This window comes from Rattus rattus, chromosome X, assembly GCF_011064425.1.
Source record: "Rattus rattus isolate New Zealand chromosome X, Rrattus_CSIRO_v1, whole genome shotgun sequence".
Lineage (NCBI taxonomy): Eukaryota > Metazoa > Chordata > Mammalia > Rodentia > Muridae > Rattus > Rattus rattus.
In genome coordinates, this window is record NC_046172.1 from 66,021,049 (window position 1) to 66,040,903 (window position 19,855).

The 19,855-nt window shown below is 41.6% G+C and overlaps 2 long non-coding RNA genes across 2 annotated transcripts; both read right to left on the reverse strand.

The window, feature by feature from the left end:
• Window positions 1–635: 635 nt before the first annotated feature.
• On the reverse strand, window positions 636–15,269 carry LOC116888266. The gene is made up of 3 exons (XR_004386294.1): window positions 15,098–15,269; window positions 1,250–1,354; window positions 636–693 (listed from the first exon to the last, which is right to left on the reverse strand). It is a non-coding gene; the product is annotated as an uncharacterized LOC116888266 (long non-coding RNA).
• On the reverse strand, window positions 11,674–13,928 carry LOC116888267. Its single transcript, XR_004386295.1, has 2 exons — window positions 13,884–13,928; window positions 11,674–12,558 (listed from the first exon to the last, which is right to left on the reverse strand). It is a non-coding gene; the product is annotated as an uncharacterized LOC116888267 (long non-coding RNA).
• Window positions 15,270–19,855: the final 4,586 nt, after the last annotated feature.

Consider the following 19,855-nt stretch of genomic DNA (forward strand, 5'->3'; position numbering starts at 1 on the left):
AGAAAGAGAGGAAAACAGAAGACACTGTTTTGGTTATTAACTCAGACATCTGCTCTTTTTATTTTGAAACAAGAGATGGCTAGGTAGACTGTGATAGCCCCAAACTGGTAATCTTCCTACTTCGATCCTACTGGGATTACAGGCTTGAGCCACTATGTTTGGCTAAATTTATTCAATTTATCTTTTCATATGACAGGGGGAAAACCTAATATAACATATGATACATTATACATTCAGCATTTATCTCTTCTTACCTCACAAAAAGGAAAGTCCCATAAAGGCGCAACTTTCTTTCTTTTTTTTTTTAAGATTTATTTATTTATTTAATGTATGAGTATTGTGTCTGCATATACACCTGTGTGCTGGAAGATGGCATCGGATCCCATTACAGATGGTGGTGAGCCACCACGTAGTTGCTGGGAAATGAACTCAGGACCTCTGGAAGAGCAGTCAGTGCTCTTAACCACTGAGCCATCTCCAGTCCCCTGGGCAGAGCTTTCTTAACACCTAAAATAATCTAGGGTAAGCACATACTATCTATTGAAGAAGTCTGGAGATGCCACATGTGACCACTTTCCTTTTGTTACAAAATGAGAAACCTCACCCAAAAGTATTGACAGCTTACCAAAGCTTTCAACTGCCTCCCACAGTTGTCCATGAAAACAATGATTCATCTTGGCGTGTTGCTGAAATCTGAGCAGAAAACCTCAGGGTAAGTAAGGGTCAGATCTGACAAATGACAAAATTCTGACTTCCCAGCAATCTGTATAGTCAACAAGCATCCCAGATGACTTGTTATGTAATAAGTAATATTTTATATCACGGTAATTACCATTGTCAGGAAACTATGATCTCAGAATTTGTTATCCTCCAAGAGGGGTGGCTCGTGCTTTTACCAGGGATAGGGAGAATAAGGCAGAAGGATTGCTATGTCTTAGACCAGTCTGCACTCCACATTGAGATTCTAACGTGCACACACACACACACACACACACACACTAATAATAATCTTTAATAAAAATCTTTTAGGAATACATCACTTCTAGATTGAATTCAAATCGCCCTTCTACCAGAACTATCATCTGAGACAATTCCAATTTCCCCCTCTATAAACATGTAACGTGAGGAAAGGAGGTTAGGGAATCTCAATCTGTTTTCAGACAGTGGGGAACTGTGGAGTAGCTGATGCTTAGGACGATCACCTTCCAGTCTGCTCATTAACTGAGCAAGCCGGGTAAGTGTCACTTACCACGATTTTGCCGTGATTTGAAAACTATATTCTTTAATAACTTCATGGAATCCAAAGGGTTCAGTTTATCACTTCACAAGCACCATAATTCCTGACAGCCATCACCTGGAGATAAGGAAAAGAAACAAATTCACAAGGAATATTCAAGGTTGAAATCCAATGTTACTTTTATTTTATCCTCCATGTAAATCAGTCACGGATTTCCCACTCTTACTCCCTCCTTCCCCTGTCTCAAGGGGTGTTTGAAACCTTAATTTACTCCCCAACACAAGTAAACAGATAAATAGATCTAATGTTTTTAATTAAAAGCAATATTTTTACTTTTTAAAAAAAATATTTATGTGTGAGTACACTGTAGCTGTCTTCAGATACACCCGAAGATGGCATAGGATCCCATTACAGATTGTTATATGGTTGTGAGCCACCACATGGTTGCTGGGAATTGAACTCAGGACCTCTGGAAGAACAGTCAGCGTTCTTAACCACTGAGCCATCTCTCCAGCCTGCATTTTTACTCTTATTGTCCCTATTTTTCATTAAAAAAATTGTATCTTTTTTTATTTTCATGCATGTACAGAATAATTTTGATCACATTATCCAATTATCTTTTCATCTCTATTCTACATATGGGCCCTATAGCCCTTCCTGAGAACCCCCCCTTTCCTGTTTGTTTATATTATGGAAAGTTCATTTTGAATAGGCAAGGTGGCATCCCCAGCACTCCAGAGACTGAGGCAGGGCTGCGTAGGCCAAGATGACCCAAGGTGCAAGCCTGTCTCCAAAAAATCCCCAGAAGTCTTGAGTTTGACTCCCAGCACTATAAAAAGACAAGGTAAGAAATTAATCTGGGTGGAAGTACTAAGTAACTATACCAACAGTCAATAGTATCCTACTCTTTCTTCGTCAATGGAATAACTGGTAGGTGAGATGTTATAGGAGGAGCCAAAGAACCCCCTGAGCGTATCCATGATTCTAAGAAAGAATCGTATTGTTTGTATATTATAACTTTTCAGCTGCTTAACATAAAAAGTAAGCCAAAAACCCAGCAGTCCAGCAATGACCCAGAGCCTAGGCTATTAACCTGTTACTACCTGTTGGTAGCATCTGTTAAAATTGCTAAGTCTCCTGTTTCTCCACGAGAGGAAAGCTTTTCTCAGCTTAAACCCCAGGAAGGCCAAGAGGCAGGCAGATTCCCCGAGCTTAAGTTGCATATCGTCATCCACCACCCAAACACTATCTGTTACTCTAATTACTAATGGACATTAAACCTCGTCAAAGTTCTCTCACGAGGTGGAGAAAGGCTGGTGCCTCTACTGATGGGAAACTAAAGCTGTTATTTACAAAGAGCAAAGACCTGTATACGAGCAGCTGCTGCCTCCTGATAATACCATGTATAATCTGAGAGCCAAGGGCAGAGAAAAAGGATGACATGCCCTCACAGGGCAATGCGTTATCAAGTATAAACTATTGTCTGTAAAAAAAACTGCGCTGCACCACTGGCAGTGCCTTTCTCAAAAGCAATGAGCTTGTACCGTCACGCCCCTTCTGTCACGTTCTGCCATTTTTCCAAACAAAGGTCCTCAGCTTCCAAGTTCTGTGACCACCTTTATTTACTCCTTTTCTGTTGAGGTCACTGCATTGAAGAAGAGCCTTAAGTGAGATGCAAGAATGCTGCATGGCACAGATTTGCACACTTGAGTCCCTCGGAGTGCAGAGCCCAGTTAATAAGATACCTAGTACCATACTACCAAATCATAATAAAACCTCATCACAGGGTGACTAGAGGATCAGGGTCAGTGATAGAGTACCATGTTGAATATGAGGCCTTGCTCAACACCTTGTAAAATAAGACAAAATAGATCACACTCTTTTAATAAAGGACAAAACCAAAGCCATCTGAAACGTCCACAACATGGAGTTTATTTTTCCCAACTACTTTCATGTAAAAATTACACCAACTATGTTTATTGTTCTGTAGTGACTTTCTCTGATTACTATAATGTAATCTAAGTCAACATTCATCCCGAGACATTTTCTTTGTTGAAATGGCTTAGGTAACCCAGATTAGCCTTAAACTCTATGTAGCTAAGATGATTCCACTCCTGATTGTGTCGCCTCCACTTCCCAGGCGCTAGGATTAATTTGTTATAGAAATAATTCCCACTTTGTCAGTAAAGGAAAAGCTCCTTAATCCCACCTGTCTGGCTCTGGCTCATGGTCAAACAAGAGGGGCCTTGAAAAGAAAAATGTACACACACCTTGGTCTTATGCACTCACCATATCCTTAAACCGTTTTTATGTCCTGGAGCCCAGGTTACACAGAGACTGAGATTTTTAGTCTTGCCACTGTGACAGATAGAGATTTACACAGCAAAGATACTGCCAGAATATTTTTGGGTTTTTGTTTGTTTGGTTTTTTCCCTCTTCTGGATCAGGCTGGCCTCAAACTCAAAGAGATCCCTGTACCTTTGCCTCCTCAGTGCTGGAATTAAAGGCTAGCCAAAACTATTTAAGCACACCAGTGTCGTTCCTTTCAAACAGTTGTTATCCAGCATGATTTTCTCATCTGTCAGAATTGTGCTCCTGTCCCCCAAAAAGAAACCTAAGAACTTTATTGTAAGCCAGGCCTTCACATGGATTGCGGTCCTACACTGCCCCCTTGGAGTTGCTAGAGGTATAGTCCCTGGGAATGGGCTTAAGAGCTCATTTTAAGCCAAGATTCTCTCCTTTTGTTATGTGAATGGGCCTAAAGGCTGGTCAATCCTGGTGGATAAACATTTACACTCTAGCATCAGAAATGCTTATTTCTAAAAAGCCCCATTATCTACTACCTTGCAGAGTTTTAGAAGCAAACCTCCATTTGCTAATTCTACTTTTTGTGACTAGCTGTCTCCTAAGCAAATCTAATAGTAAAATCTATATTACATTAGCTTTGTTACTTTTAAAGTTTGTTCTACATTGATTTATTTATTTTTGAGACAGGGTCTCACTAATGTAGTCTTGGCTAGTCTGGATCTTGCTACATAGATCACACTGGCCTTGAATTTCTAAAGATCTACCTGTGCCTGCCTTCCAAGTGTTGGGAATATTTTTATTTTCAGTGGCTTTGATATTGTGCATGAAATATACCAAGTTTTATTTAATAAACTTCCTACTCATGAACAGATTTTTCCACTATTTACTGCTACCGAAACTGAACATGCCCATCCTTAAACCTTTTTGTATATTCCTAAATGCATACTTGGGCACATATACTGGGAAATGAATATAATTCTTTATTAATAAGGGAAATAAACAGGGGACAATGACATTCCTGCCCTTCCACTTAAATTAAGGTAACAACCACAGAGGTAACCAGAGTTCAAGATAAAAATAAACATCGGGTCTTGCTTGTGTTTTTGTTTGTTATTTGTTGTTTTCAGCGCAGGGCTTTTCGGTATAGCCCAAAGCCATTCTGTCTATACCCCACTGGGACCTCCTACCTAGGTGTAAAGATACCACTGCAGGATTTTTGTTCTTTTCTAACTTACCCAAATTGACTAAAGGAAAACTACCGCAGCGTGATATTAAAGTCCCATTACTAGAATCTCAAAGTTATGCTAATGCTAAATCTACCTTCATTGGCATTTCAATGTAGACTTTGGGTGTAGATACTTAACCAGGACAAAGTACGGGATGCAGAGAAGCGATGGAGCCCGCCTAGTGCTAAGTACTAGGCCTGGCCGTACACTTTCTTCCTTTCCTCGTACAGATTCTCAGCAAGCAGCGCACAGAAGCCATTCTTTCAAAAGCTGCGTGGTTGCTTACCACCATTCCTTCCCGGGTGGATTTGCTTATGTATTTAGTTAGGCTGTGCTAATTAATACTTCAATCAAAAGACGCAGTTTCGTCCCCAGCTCTGAAAAAAAAAAATAAAGAAAAAAAAAAAAGAAAAGAAAAAGACGCAGTTTCTCTTCATACTGGTAAATCAGGTAAATACAAAAGAGATTAAAATAAACTTTTTTTTTTTAAAAAAGTCCAGCAATCAAGAATGAATAAGATAAAGCGAATACAGTAGAAATTCCCCTAGAAATCTAGGAATTTGGAATTCTATGTGGGTACTTGAAAGTAGTTTGAAATCTCAAACTGTGAGGCCCATCCCACCATTTTACCTCCAGAATGAGCTCATGACAAAAGTATTAAGCTAACACTGGCCTAGATCTTCAACCTCGAACCCCATTAGGGCGGGGTGTTGTTTTTAATGCTTGCTTTGGTGATAGGCGGCAATGCCAGCCAGGCCTTGGACTCCTACAAAGCTGAACCCTGAGGCAGAGTTGTTTTATTTTATTTCACCTTTAAAAACAAAAACAAAAACAAAAACAAAAAAAAAACCTTCTTGCACCTAATTTCTAGGTCGTTCACTTTTCAGTGTAGCAAAATGAATCACAACAAACTCTTAGGCAGACTAACAAAACAGTGCTTTTGCTCTTGGGTCAGGGATGGGCTCTGAACTCATTACTATTCCAGCTGGCTAGCAAAATAAATCTGAATAAGTGAGGAGCTTTGCACTCCTGGTTTCTCTTGCTAAAAAAAATAAGAAACCTCGATTAGACCTTCTCCTAGCATTCTGGCTCTGGTCTCGCTTCTGTCCCCAAACTGCTGCCTTCACACCTAGTGGACACCAGCTGTTCCCGTGCCACAGATGAATCCTGTTCTTGCACCAGCTCCGGCAAGAAGAATTATTGCTGGAAATGTGCTCAAGGGTTTACCTATAAAGAAGCTTTGGACAAGTGCAGCTGCTGCATCTGAAGTGGGGACATCTTCACAACTACATACAGAGAATAGGAAAAAAAAAAAAACTAGTTTGTTTTTTTAAAATTACAAACCTGACCCCATTCTCCACAACCATTTCTAAAACATGTAACTGATAAGTGTTGATTTGATTTAAGAAGAAATTAGTGCATTAAAAAGAGTTAGGGGCAGGTGGGCAGTGGCAGTAAACTCCTTTAATCTCACTACTTCAGAAACAAGAGGCAGGTAGACCTGTGAGTTTGAGGCCAGCCTGGTCTACAGAGCAAGCCAGAGCTACACGGAGAAACCCTGTCTCACAAAACAAAACAAAACAAAACAAAACAAAACAAAAAAAAATGTTAGAGATGGCCTTGGCAGTTTGGAGCAGTGGCTGCTCCCAGCACCACATGGTGGCTCGCCACCCACTGTAATGCAGTTCAAGGATTCAGTATTTTTTCTGGAGTCATCAGGCACTTCTGCCACGTGGCACACACACACACACACCCATACAGATAAAAATGAAGGTTAAAACAAAACTAGTAGTAATTATGCCAGGTCTTAGCCCATGCCTGCAATCCTAGAGCTTTAGAGGCTGACACAGGAGGATCAGGAGTTCAAAGGCAGACTGGTCTACATCCCAACCCTAGGTCAAAAATGTAAACTTTTTAAAAAAGGGAGCAGGGAGTGATAACGTAGTTTGGTTGGCGTAGTTCAGTTGGTAAACGGTTCATTTAACTTTTGGAAGCACTAGATTGCATCAGTAGCACTAAGGTCTGATCTGAAGAGCGAGTTCCAGAACAGCCAAGGCTACACAGAGAAACCCCGTCTCCAGAAAAAAAGAAAAAAACAAAAACAAAAACAAAAACCAAAACCAAAAAACAAAGGCTGGTGGCAGAAGCACTTGTTGAGGTAGAGGCCGTTACAAAAATAGGGGTCTAAAGACTGCTAAGGATGGCTAAGGAGCTAAGGACAGCTCCGGTAGTGGTGGCGGTGGCGGTGGTGGTGGCAGGGGTCGAATGAGAAATGAAAACAATGAAAAAAAGCCATATGGCAAATACTGGGGCCGTAAGGATGTCCCAGAGCCAGTATCCGGGCCCCATCAATAAAGCGAATATCTGGCGTGCAGTATGAGTCGGTGGGAGCGCCAGGGAGTCAGGTGCGCCCCAAGGCCTACTTGCGCTCAGCTTCCCTGTTCGCTGGGCCTGCAGTTCGGCGCTTGGCCTGCAGTTCAAGCGTGGGCTTGTAGTTGGGCCTGCAGTTGGCGTGGGCCTGTGGTTTGGCGCTGACCTGCAGTTCGGGCGCGGCTTTCCTCCTTCGTTGATGGGGGCAGCGCACGAAGAGCAGGTGGGCACGGGGCGCCTGTGTACCTGGCACGTGTGGAGAACCTGAGAAGAGATCTTGACCGAAAGCCATCTTGAGCGAGCGATCTTGGGAGCGAGCAGGCACGCGGCGTGAGAAAGATGCACATCATCTGTTACCTGTAGCTGCCCATCCAGCTCAAGGAGGAGCTCAAGAAGATGCTGGGCCGGGTCTGCAGCCAATAAAATAGGTAAAAAGAGTTTAAAAAAAGAAAAAGAAAAAGTATAAATGTTAGCCGTACCAACAATGGAAAAGTGCAAATATCAAGGCCAGAGATTCAAACACAAAAAGAGAACTGTCTCTTGAAAAATCCCCGACAAAATAACTAGAAAGAAATGTAAAGTGTCTGACCATTTGAATAGACAGTTGACAGTCTAGAACCTGTAGCGGTGACTTTACCAGGCACACAGAGGCTTGCTGATGGACTAATTAATTACTCATCCAATAAAGATTTACTGAGGCCTACAAATATGCCAGAATGAGCTTTAGAAATGGAACTCCCCTGCCCTCATAGGAAAGCAGATATGTACCCAGACAGAATACAGTCTGACTAAATGCAAACTGTATTATGCTGGCTGATGTAAAAATTTCTGCCCAGGCTGTAGCAACTGGAGATGGGGAAAATAAAGGGTTAAATGCTTTATTTATTTTTTTTTACCCCCCTTTGGCCATTTCAAATAATTCCAAATGTCCCTAATTCCGGATTCTACTTATATTAAAGAAGCAGATGCTGACCTGGGGTAGAATGCTGAAGACAAGCGCAGAGCTTCAAAAAGAACGCCTTCCATCAACCTTCTGTAAAGCACGACCCCACCCTAACTCAGTATATCCAACCCACTACATACAAAGGTTATTTAATACTATCTACAGCTAGAAAAATACTGAAAAATAAGAGGTTACAACTAACTCGGTTAAAGTCAGTGTAACGATGTAGTTGAAAGCAGTTAAGCCTACCTGACACCTTTAAAACCCCAAATCTGCAACCTACTGTGACTTTTTAAAAGTTCCATTTGCTAGGTCTATAATCCAATCCTAGTCCGTGGGACTCTGAGAGACTCTGAGGCACAACGATCCTTACAACTAGCAGCAAGCCTGCATTAAATAGGGAACATCAGAGCAGCCTGAGCCATGTTAAGTGAGGCTGATCCAGAAATACGTAAAATAAAAAAAAATAAAAACCAGAGGTAGCAATGCCAGCCGCAATCCCGGCACTAGAGAAGGGAGACCAGGAGGACGAGACATTCAACGGTCATGTTAAACAACGTAACACACACACACACACACACACACACACACACACACACACACACACACACACACCCCCTGATATAATGTGCACGTGAGCACACAGGAAAAGACTAAGAAATGCAAAATAGATGAAACATACATATGGAATAAAAATACAGTTACACCACTGTATCTAATAAGCCTAACCAAGCAAAGTGTATATGGATCAGGAGCAACTAGGTTCAGGAATCAAAAAATACTGGCCACTCTTCCCACAAAGTCTGAGAACATCGATTCACTTGTATTTTAAAGCCAAAATGAAGCAAGCAAGGAACACATTTCACTCCCTTTTCAAAACTCAGCAACAGTAATAGTCTCTTTAAGGAGATATTACCACTATAAAAAGTTATTCGTGAGTCCTAACATCTGGAAAAGCCACAGCAGCACGTGCTGCAAGGCTCACCCCAGCTCTGGGAGGCCCCCCCTTCTCCAAGTCCGGGCCTTACCGCGGTTCGTCACTTCCTTCTCTGCCACCGGTGCTCACGCGTTAGGGCGCGCATCTAGCGCGGGAAAAGAAGCTTCCTCCGTGCAGCGGAGGCGGAGGCGGGGGGGGGGGGGCGGGGGTTGCTGGCTCAGCCCGCGCACTACCAGAGACTACATTTCCCGAGGGGCCTTAGATGCAATGTCACCCGGAAATGGATCCTAGCCCTTGCACGCGCGTGTGAGGCGAGCGGGTCGGAGCCAACAAAATGGTTCAGCACTCCACCAGGGAGGGATCTTTAGGGCCAATCAGTTTGCTAGTAGAGCAAGTTTCCGGCTTTAAACCAAAATTAGATGAGAACAGCATTTAGTATGTGAAAACCTTAAGATTAAGCTTTGTCCTTCTAGTGTGCATAGGAAGATGGAAGTCAGCAGCCCCACCCGCATAACCTCAAAAGGACAGTGCGGGGAGGGAGGGGGTGCAGGATGGCAGAGAACAAAGCGTTACTTTCACGTGGTCAGTACTGACCCTCAGAATTCCATCTTTGGGGAAGGGACTTTAAATTTGAAAGAATCCAGAATAACTAGTGGCAGCATCTGACATGTAGTTCCTGCCTAAATTTGTATATTTTAATGTAGACAAGTTGATGATAACGTTTAAGCATTTTGAAAGATCAGCAAGCAGTGCCTAGTATTGCAAACTCATAGTTCTGCACGGCTTTTAAAAATAAAAATGCTCCTAACCCAGAGGATCCATCAGCAAAAGATGTATCATGTACACCTTTGCACAACTTTTAAAGCAACGACTCTCTACTTTTATTGCTTTTACTTACTTTATTGTGGTTTAAAGGATAAAACAGTGTCAGGGATGATGATGGGTTTTCTGCTTTGGGATTTTTGTTGTTTTGAGGGGGGAGGTACTTTTTAATTGTGTTTGGCTTCCTTTCTTCTCTTTATGGTGCTATAGTTGTCTTTTTAAAAGCATTTCACCAGTTCTTTACAATATTCTCTGTAGGCAGCGCTAAGTGTTTAGTATGACAGATATAAGCCAAGTTTAACTGAACTCAAACTGGAATATTAAACACTACAGTCCTTACTGTCAAGTGTAGATTCCTCCCTTCAAAAACAACAAAAGTCTGGTAATGACTCTGAACAAGTCTGAAACAGCAAATCTTTAGTAGTAATTTTGTTATTCTGAAACAAACCAAAAAAGGTTCCTTGGTTTGTTCAGATGGTTTTACAAAGGAGAGATGGAAATTCTCTGTCCCATAGAGGGTTTTTTTTCCGAGGTGGGGGTTGGGGGTTGTTATGTAGCCAACTCACAGCAACCCTTTTGCCTGGTTCTCTAGAGTGCTAGGATTATAGGCATATGGACCATGCTTGGTTTCAACACTTAAGGAAAGGGTGCATGTACCCCTTCAGGTTAGACTTAAATGAATTATGTAACAAAGGATGGACTTGAACTCCTAAGCCTCATGTTTACCTCCTGGGGGATGGGACTACAAACATGTGCACCAACCATCTCAGCTTTTATGCTCTGCTGGGGATTGAACCCATAGCTTTGTTCATTCTAGGCAAGCACTCTACCAACTGAGCTAGCGATCTTCCCACCCTGCCACACCACTTTTTAAACGAGACGGCCTCGGGTTCTTATTATCATTGTTGTATTTATTCGTAAGTAGGTAGGTGCATGTGACGATCAGAATTTCAGGAGTGGGATCTCATCAAAGCCTGTGGGTCTGGGTTTGAGCGCAAGTGCTCAGGCTTTAGCTACTCAGCATCTTTAGCCACTGAGCTGACACTCTAGGCTTGTTCCAACAAACGACTGTAATATAGTATTGGCAGTTACACTGAGACCGGCTTTGGGGACCCATTTTACATCTATGAGTTCATTGCTTTATTTTAAAACAAGAACTAGGTCGCAAAGGCCTTTTGCCGTGGGTGATATTCCTGGAGTCCGCCTTTAAGGTGGTTAAAGTAGCCAATGTGTCTTTTTGGCTCTGTACAAAAGGCAAGAAGGAGAGACCAAGATCATAAAATCTTGAAAATAGAAACAGAGTAATAAATTTTCATATCCTGAAAAAAAAAAAAAAAAAGAACTAGGACTAGTGGTACACATTTGCAATGAAGGAGGGAGGCACGGGATCAGTAGTTTTATCATGCTCTCCAACACTGTCCATTTTGATGCCAGCCTGGTATATGTAAGACCCTGTCTCCAAACATAATACATATTTTTTCAAAGTAACTTTTACGTATTATTCTTTTACGTATTAAGTGAGAAAAAATTAAGTACTTAAATGACAGGGTGCAAAGTATTATGTAATTTTCTGGAAAGCAATTATGACCAACATTTATTTCAATCTTTAATGAGTAATTCTAATTCTGGACCTTGATGAAGAGATAAACAAACCAGGGCAATCTTAGCCTGATGACCAATCTGAGTTTAGTTCCTGAAAAGTCACATAATGATGTAAGACACTAACTTCAAAGCTGATATCTGACCTCACATACCATGGTACGTATGCCCCTACCCTGTAATAATAATGTTTTAAAAAAGAAACAGAAACCAAAATGAATAAAAACCAAAAGACTTTCATTAAATAATTTACTAAAAAATTATATAGTTACACATATGAAACCACTGAATGACAAATGTGAAATTATGAACATAATGTTAAACAGAAAATATAATATGAAGTATATCAACTGTACAGAAAAATACACAAAGAAAACTAGTAAACAATCTAGTTAACACAATCTCTGGGTGCTATTAGCTTTTTCTTCTGAATGGTTATCCACAGACAAAGCCACAGTGAGTATTTAATTTGTGTGGAGACCTACTCAAATGAAGAATGGGAGAAAATAAAATCTGACCACATGGTCTCAACTCTCTATTACCCCAAAATTTAAAAAGATGAGATGTCAAATAATAATAACACGTACTTATTTATCCATGTTATAGAAATCTGAGTAGTAGAATAACGGGCAGTAAACAGTAAAAGTTAATATTTCTTCAACAGATAGTAAGATATGAAATATCATATGAATAAAGATAAAATTGAGAAACATACAAAGAAAAAATATAATTTCACCAATTAAAAAGGATGGCTTTTTTTTTTTTACACAATTTATCTAAAGCCATCAGGCAGTACTTCTGAGTAAACACTGACACAACCTTTTGGGGAAGAATTTAGCAATGATTTGATCAAGTGATAAGATGTTCATACCATCTGATATTCCATGGAAATGGATCTAACTAAATCATTTTAACTAGTATTTTTCTTTCTTATATCACCAACAAAAGCCATTCTTTACTATTAGATGACTAACATATAACACATTATCAATAAAAGGTTTCCAAAAAATCTGTCTGCAGCAAGTGGGATTGATTGCCTTAAAGCCTTGGACCGTAGCACGAATCAAGCAAAAACAAGAGTGTGTCCAGCATCCTGCAGTCGGCCATTTTATACCCTCTGCAGAACAAAAAATCCAGAGGACAACTGTACACTCAGGAGAGGCAGCCCCACAGGTTCCACATCTACGACTCACTTTGTATCTCCCATTTGGGTAACCAAATACTATGCACTGAGGTAAAAAACAGTCTTTCTTAATGCTTTGGCTAAGGTTTATGGTTTCAGACAAAAATTGAAATAACTCTCTTAAATGTGTCCCTTCAATATAAGGGATAAGGAATGTTTAACAACACAGAATTATGGAGCAATAAAACCTTGAGAAATAACCAGCCCTGGCCATTCAATTGGCTATAAAACCTTAGACAAATTAATCTGTGTGTTCCTCAAAGTTCTCATCTGTAATAAAATGAGTAATACTTTAGCTATTCCATAGGATTGTGGAGACTATGAAATAAGTTAATGTTAGCGCGTTATGTAAAACCTTTATACTGGTCTCTTGTGCTAGTAAGTACTGTAGACCTGGACGTGAATTATTTGATAAACGGGCCCAGAGATGAAACTGGAACTGCAAAAGATTGGCAGGATTAATAGGAAAGATATTTTAAACTGCTCTACCCTTTCCTATAACTGAATGCTAAATTACTAGTTTTAAGCAATTAACTATAGATTTTTCACTAGCAATCCTCAAAAGCACAACAGTTCAGCAGCCAAACAAAACCTAACGACCAACCTCCAATCTCTCACCTTTACCTCAGACCAAATCATGCAGAAAGTTCTACAGAAGAGAAAGGGGGCCACACACACGTAAGCCCTGGACACTTTCCTATCACCACTGCCTTTCCTTTTCAGTGTAGTGACACTGACGACACCGACGTGACTCTGCTTGTCAGAGTTTCAGGAGGTGGTTTGCTCAGATCTTAGGTTTCAACCAATGTAATAAGCACTCAGAAACACACCGAAATCCTCTCCTCTATGTTCTGTAGGGGAGAAAACCCCAAGGGTTTTGGGCAGACGTACAGTGGTAACGTACTTCACTGTGGTCACTGCGTTCTGCTGCTCTGGTGAAATGAGTCTGTGGCTAGCCAAGATCGGCCAGGATTATTCAGGAGTCTTTCGCATAGGCATTGTTTGATTGTGGTTGGACTATAAGCGCAAAGCGCTGCGCTGCGGCAGCAACCCTTCACAGCCTCACTATCTCCTCTGCATTTTAAAATTCCCATTATCAGACTGACCAGGGAGAGATTAAGATTCTGGAGTGACTTTTTTTCAGTGGGTTTGGCCACACCCTCCACTCACACTAATCCCTTCAACTACTAGAATGCTCGAATTCCCTCTCTACAGGTCCACCCAGCCTAAAATGGCGATTTGGGCGAAAGACAACTTACCGAACCCCTCGCTATTTCGCAATCATAATTACCAGAACGTTGCACGCCTACCGCCCTCCCAGCCAAGCCACTGGCAACACGCACGCGCAGTTCTCGATCCCTAATGTTAAACTCACTCAAACCCGCGACATGCTTCCACTTACGCATGCGCATTTTTATTCCCGCGCAGAAGACTTTTGCAGGCATGGAGCATGCGTGACTTCACCTTCTTGCCTCTGCCCCACCCTCGCCTAAGGGCCCACGATCTCCCGTGCCGGCGCAGCTCTAACCCTCACGTCAGGCTTTCAAGAGTACTTGAGCGCCACCATCTGGTGCTATGGTTACTCTTTTGAGATCCGCGCAAAGCGTGCCGATCTTTACTATTCTCCCCTCCCGTGAAGATATACATATACATATATATACATATACATATATATGTATAAATCTTTACGGCGTTCTGCTACACTGGTGAGATGAAGTCTGTGGGATATTATATATAATATATATATGTGTGATATATATATGATATATATTATATATATATTCTCATGCCGGGTGAGTCTGCACGTGTTTCTCGCCAAAGTTGTGCCCCAGTGTCTAAACCATATCATAAACAACATTTCTTAACAGGATTAACTGTGATAAACTAAACTACACATGGGATTAAAAAGACGTCGTAGGTGATAAAGCAGATCCCAAATCCAAATGGAATCCGTCAGCAACCTAAAGGAGAGGTTACATGGTACACGGATTCCTTAATACAGCTAAAAACCTTCCAACCTTAAACCACTGAGTCAGAGCCCGGCGTAGTGATTTACGCCTGTAATCCCAGCTTTACGAGAATAACCGCGAGTTCGAGGCCTGCTGCCGTCACTTTCAAACTACGTTCACTCACCCGCAAGGAAAACAAAAAAGCGGATGAAGCCCAGTCCTAAAGACTCATCCTTTTGATTCACCCGTAGCAGATGAAGAACTCGAAAGTTTTTTGTTTTGTTTTAAATAGGAGATATCAAAGAAAACAGTGATGCTCAGGTGCCTTAAACCTGCTTAGAGAGTCTAAAAATCTTTCCCAATATTAAGTAATGCTCAACATCCTTTTGGAGGGCTGGGGTTCGTACTGGCCTCCAGTTCTCCCTCCCGTCAAAGGAGAAAATGCACAAATTAAGGATCTCCCTGACCCAAGTTCCCTCCTCCACCCTCCATGTTACGTTTTTTGCCCTTCGTCGTTCCTTTACCTCCTGCTGAAGAGAGTGTCGTAGCAAAAATTCTTACTGCTGGCAGTGCCGAGAGGGTAGAGGGAGCGGCGGGATAGAGCCGCGCCTGAGTGGTAGCAGCGATGACTTAACGGCGATGAACACCAGGTACGAAACCTGCTACACTTGCGGCCGCTGCGCGGATGCCACGGACCCACAGCCTCTCCCGGAGCGCTGCACTGTGCTGCAACGCATGCGCCGCGCTCCTCCCTCTCAGAGCGCCCCTCCACAACCTACAGCAGCCCACTGAGCCTTCACTGTTTGCCCAGTACTCAGGTCCCTAGCCCACTCTTCTTTCCTTATCGCTGCTCACACTGGCGTCCACCACCCGTCCCTCCCTCAGCCCCTTCTGTCATCAAATTCTATCATCCCCATCCTTCCTAATTTACCATCAAATTTCACTACTGTTATTAGTCCCTTTCTGGTCCACCATACAATTCTTGGCCTCCTCTGCCTCTCTGGAGTTGTGTTTCCTGTTGTGCCTAATATTCTAAGTGTTGAAAAACAAAACAAAACAAAACAAAACAAAAACACCGGCATGGTGATGAGGGCCTGTAATTCCAGGGATTTATAGACACCCTCACTCACCTACATGACAAATTCTAGGCCAACCTGGGCCACAAAAGATACTGAAGGAAAAAAAAAGCCTCCACCGCTGGGGCTGGGGGCAGGGGTCAGGAAAATATATGTATGTAGACGTAATTGTGGGCCCAAGTTACAGAGACTGAGGAATAAGTCTTTCTAATACCTGGAACGAATGAGAAGTCTTGGGGCAAGCACTTTTCACTCTCAGCATGATGTTTTCGGTAGGGAATCTTGGTCTTTAAGGGTCTCCTCAAGATTCAGTCCCCCAGGCTGGAGAGAGGACTCAGTGGTTAAGAGCTCCCCACTGCTCTTCCTAGAGGTCCTGAGTTCAAATCCCAGCAACTACATGGTGATTCACAACCATCTGTAATGAAACCTAATGCCCTCTTCTGGTGTGTCTGAACACAGCTACAGTGTACTTATATATAATAATAAATAAATCTTAAAAAAAAACAACTCCCCGTCTTATTCATCCCTGGATCTTGACTGGTGCCTATCGATCTATCACTGCATTAAAATGTGGATTTTCATCTATAGCACCAGAAGACTACAAGTAAAATGGAGCGAGGAGGAGGGGGAGAAGAAGAAAAAGGAGAAGGAGGAGGAAAGGAAAAGCAGTTGCATACCTGCATCTGAAAAGAAAAACATATATATCATAAGCAGAATAGAAGCAGAAGACAGGTCTAGCAGATACATTGCGCCACCTAGTGGACAGATAGATAACATGCATTAAAAAAAACCCTCGGCTCCATCCCCACGTTAACAAATCACTCCCGTGTTTCTGAAAGAGCCTTTTCTTTGGGGGAAAGGGGAATGTGATAGAAAAGCTCTTTTCAGCCAAGTTTGAGCAATAGAAGAAGCCTTTAAGCTAGGTTTACCTGGAGTCCACTGCGAAAGTGTTAACTAGCATCTTAGAACAAAAGTTGTACTCATACAGAATTAAAGCAGACTGTACTTAGGAAGTTTAAACTAGGGCTGGAGAGATGGCGCAGTGGTTAAGAGCACTGGCTGCTCTTCCAGAGGTCGTGAGTTCAATTCCCAGCAACTGCCTGGGGCCTCACAACCACCTGTAGTGTGATTTGATGCCCTCTTCTGGTGTGTCTGAAGACAGCTACAGTGTTCTCATATAAATAAAAATAAATGAATCTTTTTTAAAATAAAAAACAAAGTTCAAACTAAACTTTATTCCTGTAAAACTAGCTTAGTTCTGTCTGAAGAATCCATTTAAGAGACGTTTTTTTTGATTACCATCAGGGAAATACATATTTTTACATCTGACATACTGGAAACACAAATAGAAATGCTAGAAATCATCTCTAAATTGCCAAGATATCTCTTTCCCAGAGTTTAATTTCTCTGATATTTTTTTTTAATTTTTATTTATTTATTTTACATATGTGAGTACACTGTAGAGTGAGTGAGTACACTGTCGCTGTTTCAGACACACCAGAAGAGGACATCAGATCCCATTACAGATGGTTGTGAGCCACCATGTGGTTGCCGGGAATTGAATTCAGGACCCTGAAGAGCAGTCGGAGTTCTTAACCACTGAGCCATCTCTCCAGCCCCTCTGATATTTTTAATTATAAGGGATATAAACAATTGTGTTTTAGGGTTTTAGGATGCGGCTCAGTTGGGAGAGTATTTTCCTAGCCTGAACAAAGCTCTGGCTTCAGATCCCCAGCACTATTTAACCCCAGAGGTCCTGAGTTCAATTCCCAGCAACCACAAGATGGCTCACAACCATCTGTAATGAGATCTGATGCACACACCTGTAATGTCAGCGTTCAGAAAATAGAGAGCGAATGATCAGAATTCAAGGTCATCTTCAGCTACATGGAATGTTCAAGGCCAGCCTGGGATATATATAACACCCTGACCAGGAAAAGAAAGAAAGGGAAGGGAGGGAGGGAGGAGGGAGGGGAGGAGGGAGGGAGAGAGAGAGAGAGAGAGAGAGAGAGAGACAGAGAGAAACAGAGAGAGACAGAGAGAGACAGAGAGAGACAGAGAGAGACAGAGAGAGACAGAGAGAAGACAAATATACAAAAGACAGCTTTGGGGCTGAGGATATAGCACTGATAGCACTGAAACTCAGTGTCTGTAAGCCAGTTTGTGTTTGTGACCCTGTAATGGCAGCACTTGGGAAATGAGGCCAAAGAATTAATGATTGAAGTCTACTTAGGCTACATAGTAAATTTCATGCCAGTCGGAGCTATAGAATGAAACCCTGTTTCAAAGAAGAAGAAGAAGAAGAAGAAGAAGAAGAAGAAGAAGAAGAAGAAGAAAAAGAAGAAGAAGAAGAAGAAGAAGAAGAAGAAGAAGAAGAAGCAGCCACGTCAGGAGGCAGAGGCAGGTAGGTGGTCTCTGTGAGTTGAGGCCAACCAAGTCTACAGAGTGAGTTCCAGGACAGACAGTACTACACAACGAGATTGTCTCAAAAACAAAGAAAGAAACAAACAAGCAAGCAAGAGAAAAGGGAAGGAGGAAGAGAAAGAAAAAAAAAAAATGTAAAAAGTTAACACATTTGACATTTGTAGATTATCAACTTTTTTTTTTTTTTTTTAAGATTTATTTGTTTATATGAAACACTCCAGAAGAGGGCATCAGATCCCTTTACAGATGATTGTGAACCATCACGTGGTTGCTGGGAATTGAACTCAGGAACTCTGGAAGAGCAGACAGTGCTCTTAACCTCTGAGCCATTTCTCCAGTTCAACATTTTTTTTAAAAAAGTTATTTATTTTATGTATAGGAGTACATTGTAGCTGTGTTCAGACACATCAGAAGAAGGTATCAGATCCCATTACAGATGGTTGTGAGCCGTGGTTGGGATTTGAACTCAGGACCTCTGGAAGAGCAGCCAGTGCTCTTAACCGCTGAGCCATTTCTCCAGCCCCAGTCCAGTCTGTTTTAATTCTGTATGAGTACAGCCACTGAGCCACTTCTCCAGCCCCTGATTATCAATCATTTTTGACCAATTAATACCATACTAATACCTGTACTTCAGACAAATTGTTCCCACTATGCTCGAACAAAAGCACATTCATTAAAATTATAACAGATCTGGGCTGGAGAGATGGCTCAGTGGTTAACAGCACTGACTGCTCTTCCAGAGGTCCTGAGTTTAATTTCCAGCAACCACATGGTGGCTCACAACCATCTGTAATGAGATCTGATGCCCTCTTCTGGTGTGTCTGAAGACAGCTACAGTGTACTTATATAGAATAAATGAATAAATCTTTAAAAAATTATAACAGATCTTAGTGAGAAAACATAGAAGTTTTGTTTCCAACTTTTTAAGGTCTTGTATTTGCTTTTAACAAATTATCCTTCCTTTTTTTTTTTTGTTTTTGTTTTTGTTTTTTCTGGTGAATAGGATCAAATGCAGGGCCTTGTGTATGATAAACAAGTGTTCTCCCACTGAGCTACATCTCTAGCCCCTGAAAATTTATTTATTATTTATTTGTGTGTATGTGGGTGCATACAGGTGTGTGCAGTTTCATGCATTCATGTGTGCAAGTGCGTGCGTGCGTGTGTGTGTGTGTGTGTGTGTGTGTGTGTGTGTGTGTGTGTGTTGCATAGTGGCCAGACTTTGACTTCAGATGTATCCTCAACAACTTTTCACTTTAATTTTTTCAGACAGGGCCACTATGGCTGAACCTAACGCTAATTTGGTTGAACTGGTATGAAAAGTGGAACAAGAAATCCACTTGCTTAGGTCCAGTGCTCTGCCGGCACTGGGATCACAGGCACGGTCTTCACGCCTCCCTAACTTGGCTTTCTTTCTAGCAAATAGGATTTTTGGGTTTTTGTTTGTTTGTTTGTTTGTTTTTGTTCTTTGTTTTTTGTTTTTTGGTAAATTAATGGTTCCAAGAGCTATAATCAATTCCTTTGAATAGGAGACAATAACCAAGTCAAAAGAATAAATGCTTGTTAATTATCAAAAAAGTTTGTGGCCATCTGGCGTGCTGCTAGAGCGCAGAGAACAATTTTTATAACTCTAACACAACAAGCCCCTTCCTCTCTTCTTCGACTAAGTCACTAGGAGGGTACAATCTTACATGCCATGTAGGTCTCATCTTTCTCTCTGCTGTTGACATTTGTCTGCTCTCAACAACAACAACAACAACAATAAAAACATGAATAGGTTCATCT